General features: G+C 40.8%; 1 long non-coding RNA gene across 5 annotated transcripts; it reads right to left on the reverse strand.

The window, feature by feature from the left end:
• Positions 1-5800: 5800 nt before the first annotated feature.
• On the reverse strand, positions 5801-13456 carry LOC123765988 (uncharacterized). Of its 5 annotated transcripts, none has more exons than XR_006773783.2 (6): positions 13021-13456; positions 9188-9347; positions 7196-7673; positions 6834-6929; positions 6481-6588; positions 5801-6168 (listed from the first exon to the last, which is right to left on the reverse strand). It is a non-coding gene; the product is annotated as an uncharacterized lncRNA (long non-coding RNA). The 5 variants fall into 5 exon arrangements; XR_011230643.1 differs by having other exon boundaries at positions 7196-7670; positions 9188-9334; positions 13021-13452; XR_011230644.1 differs by having other exon boundaries at positions 9188-9316; positions 13021-13446.
• Between the last annotated feature and the right edge of the window lie 5127 nt (positions 13457-18583).

The raw sequence follows: 18583 nt of genomic DNA on the forward strand, positions 1-18583 counted from the left end.
TCAAGCAGTCACAACGACCCACATCAGAGGGTGTCAACAATAAATGTTACAATTGTGGAGGAGACTACCCACACCAAGATAATGTTTGTCCTGCTCAAGGTAAGAAGTGCTATGAGTGTGGAAAACTAGGTCATTTTGGTGCTATGTGTCGTTCCGCACTAAAGAAACCACAGTCAATGAATAAAAGCACTGTACGAGGATCAGGTCATAGGGGTCGAGGTGGTAAACACAATATTGCACCTCATATCCAGAATGTTAATAATGTACTGTACAAGACAACATTTCATTACAACCAGTCTCAGATGACAGTGAATGTGATTATACTTATGGAGTACAAGCAATCACAGAATGGAATGATCTTCCAAACAACCCAGAGACTATAGTATATATTGCTGGTATTTGTCTCAAAGTTCTCATTGACACTGGATCAAACATTGACACCATTCCTGAGTGCCACTATGAAAAATTTAAAAAACAGTTCCCAAAGCTTGAGAACTATAATGGCAAAGCCACTGCCTATGCTTCAAAGTTAGCCTTGCCAGTGATTGGAACTTTCACTGCAGAGATTAAGTCAAAGAATGCAATGCTCATTACTACATTCCATGTTGTTAGGAATGCAAAGGAGTCTTTACTCAGTTACAAGACTTCAACCAAATTGGGGCTACTTCAGCTTTCTAATGCTGTAGCAGTGGAATCTGCAAACAATGTTGATGGTATTGTTGCTGAATTTTCTGATCGATTTAAATCCATAGGTTGTTATACTGATAGCAAAGTACATCTGCATATCAACCCAGATGTAATTCCAGTTGCCCAACCACATCGCCGACAACCATTCCATACTCGCAAGAAAGTCGATGCCGAACTGGATAGGCTGATGGAACTAGATATCATTGAACCAGTAACAGGCCCAACACCATGGGTAAGCCCAATTGTCACTCCACCAAAGCCGAAGAATCCAGATGAGATACGCATTTGTGTGGACATGCGTGTTCCCAACAAGGCAATAATGCGTGAACGCCATCCTACACCCACTGTAGATGATATGATCTACCGCTTGAATGGTGCAACTGTATTCAGCAAGTTAGATTTAAACAAGGGCTATCATCAGCTTGAACTTGATGATGAGAGTCGCTTCATCACAACGTTTACGACACATCGAGGTCTGTATAGGTACAAGCGCCTGAGTTTTGGTATTAACAGTGCTGCCGAGGTATTCCAGCACATCAGCAGCCAGGTATTGCAAGATATACCTAATGCTGACAACATGTCTGATGACATCATTGTTTATGGCCGTACCCAAGCTGAACACGACAAAGCTCTTCGTGCAACATTGCAACGCTTACGAGAAAAAAATTTGACGCTAAGCCGAGCAAAGTGTGAGTTCAATCAACATAAAATTGAATTCTTTGGACATGTACTTAGTGACAAAGGTCTGTCTCCAGATCCTAAGAAAGTTGCAGATATCAAGAATGCTGCACCTCCTTCAACGTCCACTGAAGTACATAGTTTTCTGGGAATGGCAAACTACTGTTCTCGCTTCATTCCAGATTTTGCTACCATTACGAAGCCTCTACGTGAGCTCCTGAAGAAAAATGCATCATGGTACTGGAGCGAGATCGAGCAAAATGCATTTGATGCTGTGAAAGATGCACTAGTAGAGAATGCGACTGCTGCATACTTTGATCCATCAATGGACACTGAGTTAACAGTGGATGCTAGTCCTGTTGGTTTAGGTGCTGTTTTAGCCCAACACAAACCTGGTCAACCAGATTCCCGAGTAGTAATTGCCTACGCCAGCCGTTCTCTCACAGATGTTGAGCAACGATACAGTCAGACAGAGAAGGAAGCTCTTGCTCTTGTATGGGGCTGTGAACACTTCAATGTGTATCTGCTTGGTGCGCCCTTCGCCACGATAGTCACTGACCACAAACCGTTGGAGACCATCTTCAATAATCCAAAGTCCAAACCACCAGCTCGCATTGAGAGATGGGCTCTTCGTCTGCAACCATACAACTTTACGGTGAAATACAAGCCGGGTGCAGGCAATCCCGCTGATTACATCAGTCGACATCCTGCAAACAGTTTCACCATCACCAAGCATCAGCAAGTTGCCGAGGAATATGTACACTCTGTAACCTGTGATGCAGTCCCTAAGGCTCTTACTCTTGATGAAATCCGTACTGCAACCCTAGAGGACCCAACTCTGCAAGCAACAGTGGATGCATTGACTAAGAAAAAGTTTCCACGCATCCCACCCTCAGGAGTTGACCAAGATGCATTCAAAGCACTTGAACGCATCCAGACAGAATTAAGTGTTACGCAACAACGCGACACTGTGCTGCGAGGTACTCGTATCGTTATTCCAGCTGTTCTCCAGCAACGTGCTCTGAAGCTTGCACATCAAGGACACCAAGGTCTTGTTAGGACCAAACAGCTGCTACGAGAAAAGGTGTGGTTTCCTGGCATTGATCGTCAAGCAAAGGATATGCATGATGCCTGTGTCCCTTGCCAAGCTGCAGTGGATACTTCAAGACCAACACCTCTACAACCTTCACCACTACCTGCTGCACCATGGACGGAAGTATCGATGGACTTCTGCGGACCACTACCAACTGGAGAGTACTTGATGGTAGTCATTGATGATCACTCACGTTATCCAGAAGTAGAAATCATCACTTCCACATCTGCAAAGGCTGTCATCCCGAAACTCGACAAGATCTTTTCAAACTTTGGCATTCCTGAAGTTGTCAAGACGGACAATGGACCGCCATTCAATGGACAAGACTTTGTCAACTTTGCTGAGCATATTGGATTCAAACACCGCCGTGTGATGCCACTACATCCTCAAGCAAATGGAGAAGTTGAGAGATTCATGCAACCTCTCATGAAAGCGGTACGCTGTGCTCATGCCGAAGGACGATCCTGGAAACAAGCTATGTATGCTTTTCTCAGGAACTACCGTGCAACACCGCATGGAACACTGGGCAAGTCACCTGGTGAACTTTTATTTGGACGTCCTATGAGAATCGCACTACCCGTCATGCCAGCCGAGGTAACGGATAAACGTCTCGCTCAGAAGGATGCACTAGCCAAGGGCAAAATGAAAATTGCTCATGATCAACGTGCAAAGGAACAGTTCATAAAGGTTGGAGACACTGTTCTCGTTAAAAAGAAAAAAGAGGGAAAGTTAGATATGCCGTATGATACAAAACCATATAAAGTGCTTAGTGTAAAAGGAACTATGGTAACAGCTAGTAATAGAGATCATAGTATAACACGTAATATGGCTTATTTCAAAGTAATTCCAACTAGTGTAGAAAATGATGAAGTGCAAAGTCGTGCAAAAGAAAAAGAAAAAAATAGTTATAACCCGACAAACAATTCATCAAGGGATGTTATTGCATTTAAGGACTCTCGTCCTAAACGTCATGTTAAACGCCCTACACGATTTGACGATTAATTGTGTTCCTATGTAATGAAAAGTATTTACTTATTGTGCTAAACTAAATTTAATATTGTTTGAATAATGCAGATATCTCATTCAATATTTTGTAACTTTGTATTACAGTTTCTTTCATGTTTGTTTAACATTGCATATGTATTTTTAACATTGAAATCCTTTGTGGAAAAGATTAAGTTGTTTAAATTCTTTGTGTGCTTAATTAATGTTAAATGTATGCAGTATCTCTTGATATGTTAATAACTTACTTTGTGTCAATAACTTTGCTTTGTGCTACACGCATGGTAGACATCCTGTATTCATTCTTTTTAAAGAAAAGGAGGGATGTCATGTTCACAGAAAATGGTACCATCCGTTTTCTATGTGCGGCGGCTGAGACGCCAGAGAGAGAGACAGAAGGTAAACGAGAGCGTACAGGACGCCCGCCAAGCTTGGTAGCTACTAGTCATGTAATCATATTAAGTATTAAAGTCAGTAACCAAGTCATGACTTTACATCAACCCTACAGCCAAGACTTCCTCAGTAACACACAAACACCACAGCTACCATCATCTTTTGTACGGTCGTGATGGTCGAGCAGTTAAGGTCTCCTGTACACCAGTTGCATCGAATGAAGTATACTATATGTTAGAAATTTTTTTAATTCATTAATTAAGGAGGGAGTTCCATATATATTGCGTGTTTTTGTGTATGGCGCGTTTGTTTAGATTTAGTCAGACTCGAGAAATATCAGAAATATTGAGAAATACTTCTGGTGTGATACCCCTGCGAGTTCTATTATGTCTATCTAAAGAAGTTTCAAAACCGGTTTTAGAATTTAGGAAAAAGGTTTTGTAAGAGTAACTAGCACAAGAGAATGTGTGGAGTGAGTGTGTATATCATGTATACACAAAATGGTCGAGCCCCAAGGCCGGCCCCTTTGTGGGAAATAGCATTATGATCAAATAATAGGGAAGATGGTGCAAGGTAGGGAAAATGGTCAAGGATAAAAAGGTTGTGTAGGGGAGAGAAAGTGGTGTAGGGTAGGGAAGGTAGTAAAGTTATAGCATACATAAATATTTATCAACAAAAAAACTACTAAATTAACAAAGCCTTATTTGCGCATTTTACCGTTTATATATTTCAACTTTGAGTTAAAATACCGAGCCGAAACGCTGCGCGTACTAGTTAGTGGCTTTACAAGATTGTAATTACTATGCTATGTATACCTTGCCTTGAGGTTACCTCGAGGTGCTTCCGGGGCTTAGCGTCCCCGCGGCCCGGTCGTCGACCAGGCCTCCTGGTTGCTAGACTGATCAACCAGGCTGTTGGACGCGGCTGCTCGCAGCCTGATGTATGAGTCACAGCCTGGTTGATCAGGTATCCTTTGGAGGTGCTTATCCAGTTCTCTCTTGAACACTGAGGGGATTGCCAGCTATGCCCCTTATGTGCAGCGGAAGCGTGTTGAACAGTCTCGGGCCTCTGATGTTGATAGAGTTCTCTCTCAGAGTACCTGTCGCACCTCCGCTTTTCAACGGGGGTATTCTCCACATCCTGCCATGTCTTCTGGTCTCATGTGATGTTATTTCTGTGTGCAGGTTTGGGACCAGCCCCTCTAATATTTTCCACGTGTAAATTATTATGTATCTCTCCCGCCTGCACTCAAGGGAGTACAGATTTAGGCTCTTTAGTCGGTCCCAATAGTTTAGATGTTTTACCGAGTGGATTCTAGCAGTAAAGGATCTCTGCACGCTCTCCAGGACAGCAATTTCTCCAGCTTTGAAAAGGGCTGTCATTGTGCAGCAGTACTCCACTCTAGAGAGCATTGTGTATCCTCACCATACCAATGTACCTTCTTGTATATATATATAAATAAATAAATAAATAAATAAAATAAATAAATAAATAAATAAATAAATAAATAAATAAGTTAAAGATGGTGAAGGGTCGGGAGTTGATTGACTTTTATTATTAACAGGCTTAGGTATACACAACACTATACACACTATACGGCTGCTGCTCTATTCTATCTGAAGGATTGCAAAATGTAAATAAAAAACTAACTACAAATGTGCCCTTTTTTGTTATTAAGGCCGATACGATAGTTTACCGAGAAAGTATACTTTACCCCTGAGCATAATTTAGGTCTGCATCAGTTTAGTGTCAGTATAAAGTGTAAGTTTGAGCATTATTACAGATGGTTTACCTCGTAGTAATCTGTAATTTTTTCACAAAAGTTATTTGTTAGCCAAAATATTTGTATTTTTGTGTATTTTAAATAAAACACAAATTTTTTATTTTTGTTAATTATGAAGAAAGACTTAGTGCTCTTTTTTGAAAAAAAAAGACTAATTCAATTATCCATTTTATTGAAGAAAAATATAACAAGAGACAATATCAATACTAAAGTCATAATCAAACTAAAGTTCATAATGCCTTAATACAACATATCCAAAATTATTAATGCAGAGTAGGATTCGAATCCCTGGACTAGGAATTCCCTCTCACCCACAGTACCAATTGCTTCCAGGCCAAAGTAGGCCTATGAGAGGCGTTGACAGGACTAGTTAGACGTGGGTCTCTGGAGGCCCTCTAGTAACACTGAAGAGGAACGCTGGCATCTCAGGAACACTCAACTTTCACTTCTTCACAAGACGTTATTTACAAGTTCTGTGGATCTCCTCTTCCGGCCGAACGTGTAACTGAAACCAACTCCAAAACTGTTGGACCTGATGGAAATAAAGTTTTGTTGTAACATATAAATGAGAAATAATAATTAATGAAGGTTCCTCACAAGACAAACTCCGAGCTGCGATGAAAATATAAAATATAATCTTACGAGGAAACGCAGACTTTATAACACTTATAAACTGTATATGAATGCATGACAATCTATAGTAATGACACTGGCAAATTGTAATTGTTGTAATGGGGCAAATTGCACATAGTTTACAGTGAAGGGTGTAGCACGTGTTTAGACTGAAGGGTGTAACAGGTGTTAACAGCGAAGTGTGATGAGAACAGCTGGAAGAGAGGCCTACCTGCCGCCTCCACCCCGGGAGTGTTGAACACCGGCGGTGATGGAGGTCCGTTTATTAGGCTTTAACTCTTAACCCAAATTGGCTCCCACGTTCCTCTCGCTCCCAAGGCTGCATCATGGTATACAGATTACTACATTATATGTGCTACTGTATAATTTATTGTACTGAATCTTTGTTTATATGATCTATATATAGATAAATATTTATCAAAATATAAAAACTGTGCTATATTAACGAATCTTAATTTGTACATTTTACTGTTTATATATTTCAACTTTGAGTTAAAATACTGAGCTAAAGTGTACCAACAGTTTGCAATAACAATGATAAACAGTGGAATATGGTTGTCTTACCCGGGAACTTTGGTGCGGTCAACATTGAGGCCGCCTTGGATTGTGTGTTTGTCGAAGGTGTGACCCAAGTTGATGCTAGCGCTGTCTCGCCGAGCCCTGCAACACATGCAACACTTCATATGTCACAGTCCCCAGACCCTTTCAACTCGCTACATGTCATAGTCCCTAGACCTTTACAATACAGAGAACACTCTGCATATTATAGTCCCCTGAGCCTTGCAACACATACAACACTACACATGTTAGTCCTATTACACCTCTCTGCCTTTCTTATAACATTTACACAACTCTTCCTCCAATGATTTTATTAGCAATTCGTTACACAAGTATAATATATTAAGCTGTGAGGAGAGTCCACTTACTCACCACCCAGGCGATCAGTGTTGGCGGATCCGGATACCGTGGTCTGTCGCTTTCTTCGTTCATGACTCAAACCATATCTTCACCAGAGTTTAGGGACGGTTCTCGTCCCTCGTCTAGCACCAAATATTGATCAAGCTCCTCGTCCGACGTGTAAATTGGCGCCAGATTGGTATCTTGTGTCGGTGTGTTGGTGAGCTGCAGTGACGAGCTCTGGAGGGGGCTACCTGTCACCACTGCTAGGAGCACGGCGCTCACTGAGTGTTGTCTGCATGTTAGACTTGCTGAGGACAGTGGTGACGGACTCTCGGCTCCAGCAGGTTATATACTCCTGGACAAATTATGGAAAATGCCCTCAACCAACAACAGCAAAATGATTTGTTGTCATTTTCTGATCGTGTCCTTGACTGAGACACAACAAGTTGTCCTGCTTGGAGTTCCCGTCACTATTTTCCCAGTGTTATTGAAACGTTCCCTCTGCTGAAGAAAAAAATATTTTTAGATTTTTTGGAAGGCAATCATCGACTTGTATCTATTTATACATTTCATAGTATATTATCATTATACATGTTTGAGTAAAATGTTAAATTAAGGAGTCTTAATTAGTAGTGAAGATAATGACAGAGCACATGAGGGACCCGGAAGGAGCTCACGATGTAGAGGTTACCGAAGGAGCAGTTAGTGGGATACACTAGCTGGCCCACCCACCCCTCGCCCCGACCACCAGCGCCAAAAGATCACAGACAAGCTCACTAGGAGAGTCCCATAAGGGAAAAATTTACCTAAATAATGCTCGAAAATGCATTTGCGAGAACAAAGACCGCCTCCTAGTGGAAAATGCACACCCCATGCAGGGAATTTATAATCTGCCGTACTCAACTCAACTCTGGGAAATCTCTTTAATCACGACACTCATCGTATTGGTGTAGCCCTTCGTCTTGCCGTCCCTGTCCTCACCGTACACAGGTGTAGCTATGGAAAAGAATTAGGCAGATCAATACAGCCATCACAGTCATATGCTGTAAATCATAGGGGGCAAGACTGCAAGACCTTAAGAACTCTATGGCGTCATCAAGAGGAGCCTCGCCACAGTCCGCTGCCCGGCACAAAGATAACTGCACCTATTCAGCTCCAGCGGCACTCAGAAGTGTTCGGACGGGGTCGCCATGCTTCCCCTGGAAGGATGGTAAGCTAGTGATGTGGGACTACACACGTGCCTCCACACTGGTCAGTACCTATACCTTCAATACAGAGCAATCGATGGAGCTGGCGAAGCTGCTTTCAGAGTAACCCAGCAAGCTACTAGATACAGAGGTCTGGCACATTGCTAGTTTTGTTCTAATTGGCTTGGCAACCCTTGGTTCGTGGGGCAAAGGTGGACTGAAGTTCCTGAGAACTGGGCGACAAACTAATTAGGATTACAAAAGATCAAACAGCGACAAGTGCAGAGAGACCGGGTCGTCCAGGGGCAACGAGAGAGCCAGAAGAAGACAAATTGAAAAGCAGAGACGGACTTACAACACACAGAGACAAACACAGAGACCGACAGATAGAGGCAGGTAGAGAGAGAGAGAGAGAGAGAGAGAGAGAGAGAGAGAGAGAGAGAGAGAGAGAGAGAGAGAGAAGGAAAGATAAGAGAAGAGAGGGGTATGTTTGAAGAGCAAGAAGGAGAATGGAGGATATTTGAATAGGGGAAATAGAGAGAGAGAGAGAGAGAGAGAGAGAGAGAGAGAGAGAGAGAGAGAGAGAGAGAGAGAGAGAGAGAGAGAGAGAGAGAGAGAGGGGTGGAAAGGGACGAGAAGTATGAAATATGGAGAGGGGAGAAAGATGGAGAGGGTGGGAGAGAGGGAAGGAGAGGAGGAGTATGGGGTGCACAATAACAAAGGACCTCACACACGTCACACACACACCAGGAAAGCGTGCGCCGAGAACCCTCACTCGGCAACACGCAAAAAATGCTTCCAGAATCAATACAAAGAGGTCGGTACACTCACCTTGCCCCGTCATCCTCCAGCACTCCCCTTCACCGTCATCCTCCAGCACTCGCCTTCACCTTCACCGTCATCATCCTCCAGCACTCACCTTCACCGTCATCATTCTCCAGCACTCCGCCCTTCTCCCGCCTTCAGAATATCATCAGTCTAGAGCAGGAATCTCAACGAGCCATGAAAATGTTCAAAATAAAACGAAAAACATCAAATATATTCTTATCTACAAAAAAGAAAAAGAAAAAATGCTGACGCATAAGCAAGGGATCCAATTATTGTGTAAATATATTTTACTACAATACAATACAATTTATTTAGGTAAGGTACATACATACAATAAATATTTACAAGGATTGTTTAACTTATAGGTATAGCTAGTACATACAATGCCTAAAGCCACTATTACGCAAAGCGTTTCGGGCATGATAAACTTAAATGACAAGCTTAATACTAATTGAGCATAATGAGTAGAATGAAAACAAGAAATGAAAACATAGATGAAAAAGCAGCACAAATACAATTATGTCGACAAACAGCGCTCTTTAAAGAAAAAACAGACATTGGTTAACAATAGAAGGGTAAGGTAGGTTACAGGGAATTTATTAGGTATAGCTTCGCTTTTATCTTAAACTGGTTGAGAGAGGTACAGTCTTTAACATGGTTGGGAAGGTCATTCCACATTCTGGGCCCCTTGATTTGTAGAGCATTTCTAGTTTGATTAAGTCGTACTCTAGGAATATCAAAACTGTATTTCTGGTGTGGTGCTCATGGGTTCTGATACAACCTTCTATGAAGCTTTTGAGATCAGGATTGGCATAGTTTAGCGTTTTATATATGTATAATACACATGAGAGAATGTGCAGTGACTTAATGTCTAACATATTCAGAGATTTAAGTAGGGGTACCGAGTGATGTCTGGGGCCAGAATTGGATATTGTCCTAATAGCAGCTTTGTGTTGAGTAATTAGAGGACGTAAGTGATTTTGGGTAGTAGAGCCCCAAGCACAAATACCATAGTTGAGATATGGATAGATAAGGGAGTAATAGAGAGTCACCAGGGCAGGGCGTGGTACATAATATCTGATCTTAGAAAGAATGCCCACAGTTTTTGAAACTTTTTGATATGTTTAGAATGTGTCCCTGGAAATTAAGCTTGTGGTCAATGAGAATGCCAAGGAATTTGCCATCTAATTTGTTACAAATTTGGGTATTGTTTATTTTGAGATTTATTTGATTAGAGGATTTATTGCCAAACAGAATATAAAAGGTTTTGTCAATGTTAAGGGTGAGTTTGTTGGCAGTTAGCCACAGATGGACTTTATTTAGCTCAGTATTTACTGTGGCATTTAGAGCAAGGGGATCAGGACTGGAGTAAATGAAGGTTGTGTCATCAGCAAATAGAATTGGTTTGAGGTGTTGGGAGGCATTTGGAAGGTCATTAATGTAGATGAGAAAGAGGAGGGGCCAAGTATGCTGCCCTGGGGAACACTAATGTTGATGGGTAGGGTGGAAGAAATTGTATTATTCACAGAAACATATTGGAGCCTGTCAGTAAGGTAGGATTTGAGGTATTGTAGGGAGTGTCCTCTGACTCCATAATGATGTAATTTAAGAAGAAGGTTTTGGTGGTTGACAGTGTCAAAAGCTTTACGCAGGTCCACAAACAACCCAACAGAGAACTCATTTTTATCAAGAGCTGTATGAATCGAGTTAAGCATACTAATAAGTGCATCGTTAGTGCTTTTTTGGGTCTGAAGCCATATTGGCAAGGGCTAAGTATATTGAGTTTGGCTAGATATGAGTAAAGCTGCTTATAGATTAGTTTTTCAAAAATTTTTGACAAGTTTGGCAGGATAGATATAGGTCTGTAGTTGTTAACATCTGTGAGATTACCACATTTGTGGACAGGCGTTACTCTCGCTTTTTTTAGAATATCTGGGAAGGTTTGGAGTTCAAGTGACTTGTTGAAGAGCAAAGCAATAGCAGGGGCTAAAGATCTGGAGGCTTTTTTGTAAATTAAAGTTGGTATCTCCTCAAGGGCACCAGACTTGGTTTTAAGGGAAAGGATTATCTCATTGACGTCAGTGGAATTAATAGGCTTTAGGTACAGAGACTGTGGATTGTTACCTGAAAGATAGTCATTAATGTCTGTACTGGAAGATGGAATATCATTTGCAAGGGATGAACCAATGGAAGAGAAGAACCTATTGAACTCAGTAGCAGAATCAGAGGCTGAAAGCTGACCATCGTTATTAGACAGGAGAGTCGGTTTGTTATTTAAAGACTTCTTTGATCCCAATATTTGAGAAATTGTTCTCCAAGTTTGTTTAATGTTGCTCTTTATTTGGGTAAATTTATCTTCGTAGTATTTAGTTTTGGCTCGTCTAATTATCTTAGACAGCAATAATGAGTAATTCTTTGAGAATTCTTTGGAGACATACTAGCATACTAGACATTCATACTAGCGGCATGAACTCAGAGCTCTCGGAAAACTGGTTCCGGAGTGCCCGATGAAGCATTGTGAGAGATCAACGGCAAGTTCCCGTAATTCTGAAATGGTTATTTATGCTGTCGGTGGGTGCGGGAGATTCCCATTGGTTATCCTGATCTATATAACCTCCTGGAGCCGAGAGTCCGTCACTACTGTCTTCAACAAGAGTAACATACAGACAACACTCACAGTGAGCGCCCTGCTCCTAGCAGTGGTGACAGGCAGCCCCCTCCAAGGCTCGTCACTGCAGCTCACCAACACAAGATACCAATCTGGCGCCAATTTACACGTCGGACGAGGATTTTGATCCATATTTGGTGCTAGACGAGGGACGAAAACCGTCCCTAAACTCTGGTGAAGATGGTTTGAATCATGAACGAAGAAAGCGACAGACCACAGTATCCGGATCCGCCAACACTGAACACCTGGGTGGTGGGTAAGTGGACTCTCCTCACAGCTTAATATATTATACTTGTGTAACGAATTGCTAATAAATTCATTGGAGGAAGAGTTGTGTAAATGTTATAAGAAAGGCAGAGAGGTGTAATAGGACTAACATGTGTAGTGTTGTATGTGTTGCAAGGCTCAGGGGACTATAATATGTAGAGTGTTCTCTGTATTGTAAAGGTCTAGGGACTATGACATGTAGTTAGTTGCAGGGGTCTGGGGACTGTGACATATGAAGTGTTGCATGTGTTGCAGGGCTCGGCGAGACAGCGCTAGCATCAACTTGGGTCACACCTTCGACAAACACACAATCCAAGGCGGCCTCAATGTTGACCGCACCAAAGTTCCCGGGTAAGACAACCATATTCCACTGTTTATCATTGTTATTATAAACTGTTGGTACACTTTGGCTCCGTATATTAACTCAAAGTTGAAATATATAAACAGTAAAATGGACAAGTAAAGCTTTGTTAATTTAGTACAGTTTTTGTTTTGTTGATAAATATTTATCTATATCTAGATCATATAAACAAAGATTCAGTACAATAAATTATACAGTAGCACAGATAATGTAGTAATTTGTATACCATGATGCAGCCTTGGGAGCTCATTATCGGCTCACTTACACCATTGGTAAGTACAATTAAATTTTTTTTTCTCGTGGTCCGGGAACACACATTAACAGGTTAACAGGTTAATAAGATTTTTTTTTTTTTATGCATCTGTGAGTGACAAAGGTCAAATAGTAAAGAGCAGCTTGAGGGTTAAGGACCTGCCCAAAACGATGCATCATACTAGTGGCTTTACAAGAATGTGAACACATGTTATGTACTCTCATAAACCCAATGTAACTTGTATATAAATAAATAATGTTACAATAAAATTACAATTAAAAACTAACCTTCCTCTTTCTGAGAGAATCTGATTTCCATGCTAAATTTTCAGCTTGTGTACTAAGTAATTTCATTTAGTAGCGTTTATTTCATCATACTCCTCTTTAGTAATGAATGTTCGACCTCAGGAGTCTTGATTGGACTAAGTCATTCATGTGATCCCTGTGGGTGACTGCGGGCAAATATTAACAGATTAAAACTTTATTCTATTTATAATAAATTAAATGACAAAAAAAATCAATAAAATAAAAATAAATGAAAGTAAAATGAAAAATAAAGATAAATAAAAACTGAATTAACCCTCAAACCGCTAGGGGTCCAAATGGAATTAACACCCACACGCGCAAAAAAAAAAAAAAAAATAATCTGTGTTCCCTGAGCACGGGAAAAATAATACAAAAATTTAATTACACTTACCGTGGACGTAAATGACCCGAGAAGATCGTCGATGACATCACACCTGATCTTCGCTGGACCGCTGCAGTGTGGGGGGGGGGGGGGGGGGAAGGGGGTGTTAACTTGTTATTTTTCCAATCTTTTTGAGAACTAATACATCTAGAGTTATTCTGGTAGATGTTTTTGCAGGTTTGATAAAATAAAACATCTTCATTGCTGGAGTTCTCTTTATCTCTTCATGTAAATAATGGGTCAGTTTGCTGTTCCGATAAGATGACACTTGTGCACCATACAACTGCTACATATTCAAGTTTGGCCTCACAAAACTAATGAACAGTTTCTTCAGTATTTCACCATCTATATACTGTACATGTAATTAGAAGCAAGCAATGCATGCGCTCCTCTCACAATGTTCTTTGTGTTCTTCTGGCGACAGCTTACTATCCAAAACCACCCCTAGGTCTCGTTCTTTATTAGAGTTCTGTAATTTCTTTCCACATAATTTGTAAGTTGTGTGTGGTCTATTTTCTCTGATTCCACATTGCATAATATGGTATTTATTCACATAGAATTCCATTTGCCACTTGATGCTCCAAGCACTTACTTTATCTAGATCAATTTGAAGAGCATTACAATCGTCTGTATCTCCTATCTTCACCAGTATCTTGGCATCATCCATAAACAAGTTAACATAATTCTGCATTCCATCTGGTAGATCGTTTATGTAGACGATGAACATTACTGGTGTGAGAACTGAACCCGGTGTTACTCCACTAGTAACACTCCTCCAGGCAGATACATAGTCTCTGATTACTGCTCTCATCTGTCACTTAAAAAAAAAAATTCATCCATGTCAGCACTCTCCCTGTCACCCCTCCATGTTTCAGTTTCCAGAACAGCCTCTTGTGTGAGATTCTATCAAAACCTGTTTTTTAAGTACAGATAAGACACAGTATACCCAATCACCTCTTTCCTGTAGTATCTCTGTGGCTCTCATAAAAAGTAAGTAGATTTGTTACACAGGATCTTCCTGTTCAAAAACCTTATGTCAATTCATTATGTCATTACTCTGTGTTCAATCCATTTGGCTTTAAACTATTTTCTCTAGTTGGAGGGGTGTTGCCAATGGTAATGGGCCTGATTCCCCCATCCTTCTTCTTAGTGATTCATATTATGTTCAAAAAACAATAAACAAATAGTTATTATACTATATACACATGTTATATATAAGTATTTGCATGTTTTGTTCTCCATAACGAACCACTAAGTTGGTATTGTGAGTCAAAAAGATGCAAAGAATGGCCAACCATTCATCAGCCACTCCCTCACCTCACTCACCAACATGCTCCTCCCACCATACTGTTTTTGCTTTTATTCACTATACACAGACATTATATATATAAAGTATCTACATGTTTTGTTCACCATAACTGTACATCTAAGCTTGTATGGAGAGTTCAGGCAATAAGAGACATAGCTACTCTCACAGTCAGCTGGTGGCTGCCACCCTCGCTGGTTCAAGGCCAGATGCACTAATATTTCTCCTCCAACAATACTGTTTGTGGTGTTATTACACTATATACACACATTTATGTTTTATATCTACATGTTTTATTCACCATACCTGTACAAATTAGCTGGTATGGTGCCCAAAGACCATAGTGGCCACCAGTACATAACATGTCATATACATGACGACACCCTTCCCTCACCAAAATGGTAGCTCCCAACCATACTCCTACTGCTGTTATTACACTATACACTCGTTATATACAAGTATCTACATTTGTGTTCACTATAGCGAACCACTAAGCTGGTATGGTAAGTTTAGTCAAAAGGTGGCCACACAGGTGGGGGGTCTGGTAGCTGAGCGGACAGCGTGCAATACTTTTAATTCTGTGGGCCGGGTTTGATTCCTGGACCAAGCAGAAACAAATGGGCAAAGTTTCTTTCACCCTGATGCTCTTGTTACCTAGCAGTAAATAGGTACCTGGGAGTTAAACAGCTGTTATGGAGCTGCTTCCTGGGGGGAGGGGTTCGGAGGGAAAAAAAGAAATTAGTAATTAGTTACAGCCGATTGATTGGCAGTTGAGAAGTAGGCCGAAAGAGCCAAAGTTCAACCCCTACAAGAACAACTAGGTGAGTACACAGAAGACACCACCTCCCTCCCTCTTTCAGCATTACTCCTCCCACCCTGGAGCACAGCGCTAAATATCTCTACAATCCTGCTATTATCAGAATCCTGGTCAGTTTTATCACAGTCAGGGGTCTTCTGTAATACTATCATTACTAAATAATAGCATGTACATATATACTGACATTTTTAGGCACTGCTGTGGTCACAAGCTGAACAGGGGTGCTGTGAGCTCATGCTGCGTGCGCTAGCCTTGGCGGCTCAGTACCGAGTCTCTCCCACCCAGGAATGTTGCCTACAGTGTTTTTCTAGGTGGCGTCTGGTCGAACAGGGTCCTGGCCACCCATTACCTCGTTAATGTTCTGGCCCTAGTTGGGCGAGTGTCGCTTTGGGTCGCAGGTTGCAGCCAGTTGTCTCTACTTGGAGTTTAGGTGCAAGTGGTGGCTGCCACCCAGGTAAGTCCCTCTTTTCCTTTTACTGTGGATAGATAGCTTCAGGGAGCCAGAAGGGCTCTCCACAAAAACCCAGCATTGAATGTAATGAAATGCCATTTTCTGGGCAAATTCCAGAGACTTCCCCTGCATCCCTCCCACTCGCCACTGCATTTTTTCACATTTTTGATATTCAGCCTCAGAACTGTTGTTGGTTCAGAACTCAGAACTGAGGGTGCAGGAGTCTGGGGAACCCCCCTTCCCCCTCCCAGGGAGGGGGGGAGCTACAGAGACAGGCGGCGCAGCGGCAGGTGTGACATGCTTACACACAAATTGCACCTAGCAGTGCAATCATTTATTAAACTCTCGGCCTTTATAACACCCACTGTCCTATGCTAACGAAACAAGTCGACTAAAAGGCTAAACAATTCTTGGCTTACAAAGGGGATACTGTACTTAAATCCATTATTAAAAACATGACCTTGAGTAGAAGTATAGGTTAGGAATCGTCTCCAAAGAATTTTCAAAGAATTACTCATCATTGCTATCTAAAATAATAAGGAGAGCCAAAATTAAATACTACGAAGACAAATTTACCCACACAAAAGGGCAACATTAAGAAAACATGGAGCACAATTTCTCAAATATTGGGATCAAAGTAGATTTTAAATAAACCAATACTCCTGTCAAATAATGGTCTGCTTTCAGCCTGACACTGCTCTAGAGTTCAATAGGTTCTTCTCTGCCATTGGGTCATCCCTTGCAAATGATATTCCATCTTCCAGTACTAATATTCAGGACTATCTTACAGGCAACTCTACAATCTCTGTACCTAAGGCTTACTAATTCCACTGATGTTACCGACATAATGCTTTCCCTTGAAACCAAGTCTAGTGCCCTTGAGGACATTATTTTTTTTTATTTATTTATTATGCATATACAAGAATGTACATAAGGAATGTGAGGATACAATTATGGTAATTACAGTCTTGTAAAGCCACTAGCACGCGCAGCGTTTCGGGCAGGTCCTTAATCTAAGAAAATTTTAAGGAGGTAAATACTTGCAAAATTTATAGACAAAAAAATGATAACAGATTACATGGAATGAAAAAAAAAAAAAAAAAAAAAAAGCTGAGAAAATTATAGGTACAGTATATTAAAGCACATAGGTAGCTATGATTGATTGCAATGACAGCTTGAATGGTAGTTGACAAAAATTTGTAGTCACAATACAGCATATGGCTAGCACATAAAAGAAGACAGCAATGAACACAATGATAAGGTTGTTTGATATTACATAAAAAATAGGAGATTGGGTACCACTAGGTACAGAGCAAATTTAAAGCTCAGTGTAGGAAACTAAATAGATGAAGTTAGGTACTTTTTGGTTTTACTTTTAAATAAGGCAAAAGTTTTACAGTTTTTCAATTCACTAGGGAGTGAGTTCCATAGACTAGGTCCCTTAATTTGCATAGAGTGTTTACACAGATTAAGTTTGACCCTGGGGATATCAAAGAGATATTTATTTCTGGTGTGGTGATAATGGGTCCTATTACATCTGTCCAGGGAGAGTTTCAGAGCATGGTTTGCATTTAAGAACAGGGTTTTGTAAATGTAGTCGACACAAGAGAATGTGTGGAGGGAGTTAATATTTAGCAAGTTTAGAGATTTAAACAAGGGAGCTGAGTGTTGTCTGAAAGCAGAGTTAGTTATTATTCTGATAGCAGATTATTCTGAGAGCAGACATACCAACTCTTATTTACAAAAAAGCCTCCAGATCTTTAGCCCCTGCTATTGCATTGCTCTTCAGCAAGTCACTTTAACTCCAAACCTTTCCAGATATTCTAAAAAAAAAGCGAGAGTAACCCCTGTCCACAAATGTGGTGATCCCACTGATGTTAACAGCTTCAGACCTATATCAATTCTGCCAAACCTGTCAAAAATATTTGAAAAACTATTCTATAAGCAGCTTTACTCTTACCTAGCCAAACTCAATATACTTAGCTCTTGTCAATATGGCTTCAGACCCCAAAAAAGCACTAACGATGCACTTATTTGTATGATTAACTTGATACATACAGCTCTTCACAGAAATGAGTTCACTGTTGGGTTATTTGTAGACCTACGCAAGGCTTTTGACACTTAACCACCAAAACCTTCTTAAATTACATCATTATGGAGTCAGAGGTACAGTACATTAAGTCCTACCTTACTGACAGGCTCCAGTATGTTTGTGAATATTCAATTTCTCCCACCCTACCCATCAACATTGGTGTTCTCCAGGGCAGCATACTTGGCCCTCTCCTCTTTCTCATCTACATTAATGACCTCCCAAATGCCTCCCAACATCTCAAACCAATTCTATTTGCTAACGACACGACCTTCATTTACTCCAGTCCTGACCCCCTTGCTCTAAATGTCACAGTGAATACGGAGCTAAATAAAGTCCATCACTAGCTAACTGCCAACAAACTCACCCTCAATATTGACAAAACTTTCTATATTTTGTTTGGCAATAAATCCTCAAATCAAATAAATCTCAGGATTAACAATACCTAAATTTGTAACAAAGTAGATGGCAAATTCCTTGGTGTTCTCATTGTCTCAAGC

This window comes from Procambarus clarkii, chromosome 37 (genome assembly GCF_040958095.1).
Source record: "Procambarus clarkii isolate CNS0578487 chromosome 37, FALCON_Pclarkii_2.0, whole genome shotgun sequence".
Taxonomy (NCBI): Eukaryota; Metazoa; Arthropoda; class Malacostraca; order Decapoda; family Cambaridae; genus Procambarus; species Procambarus clarkii.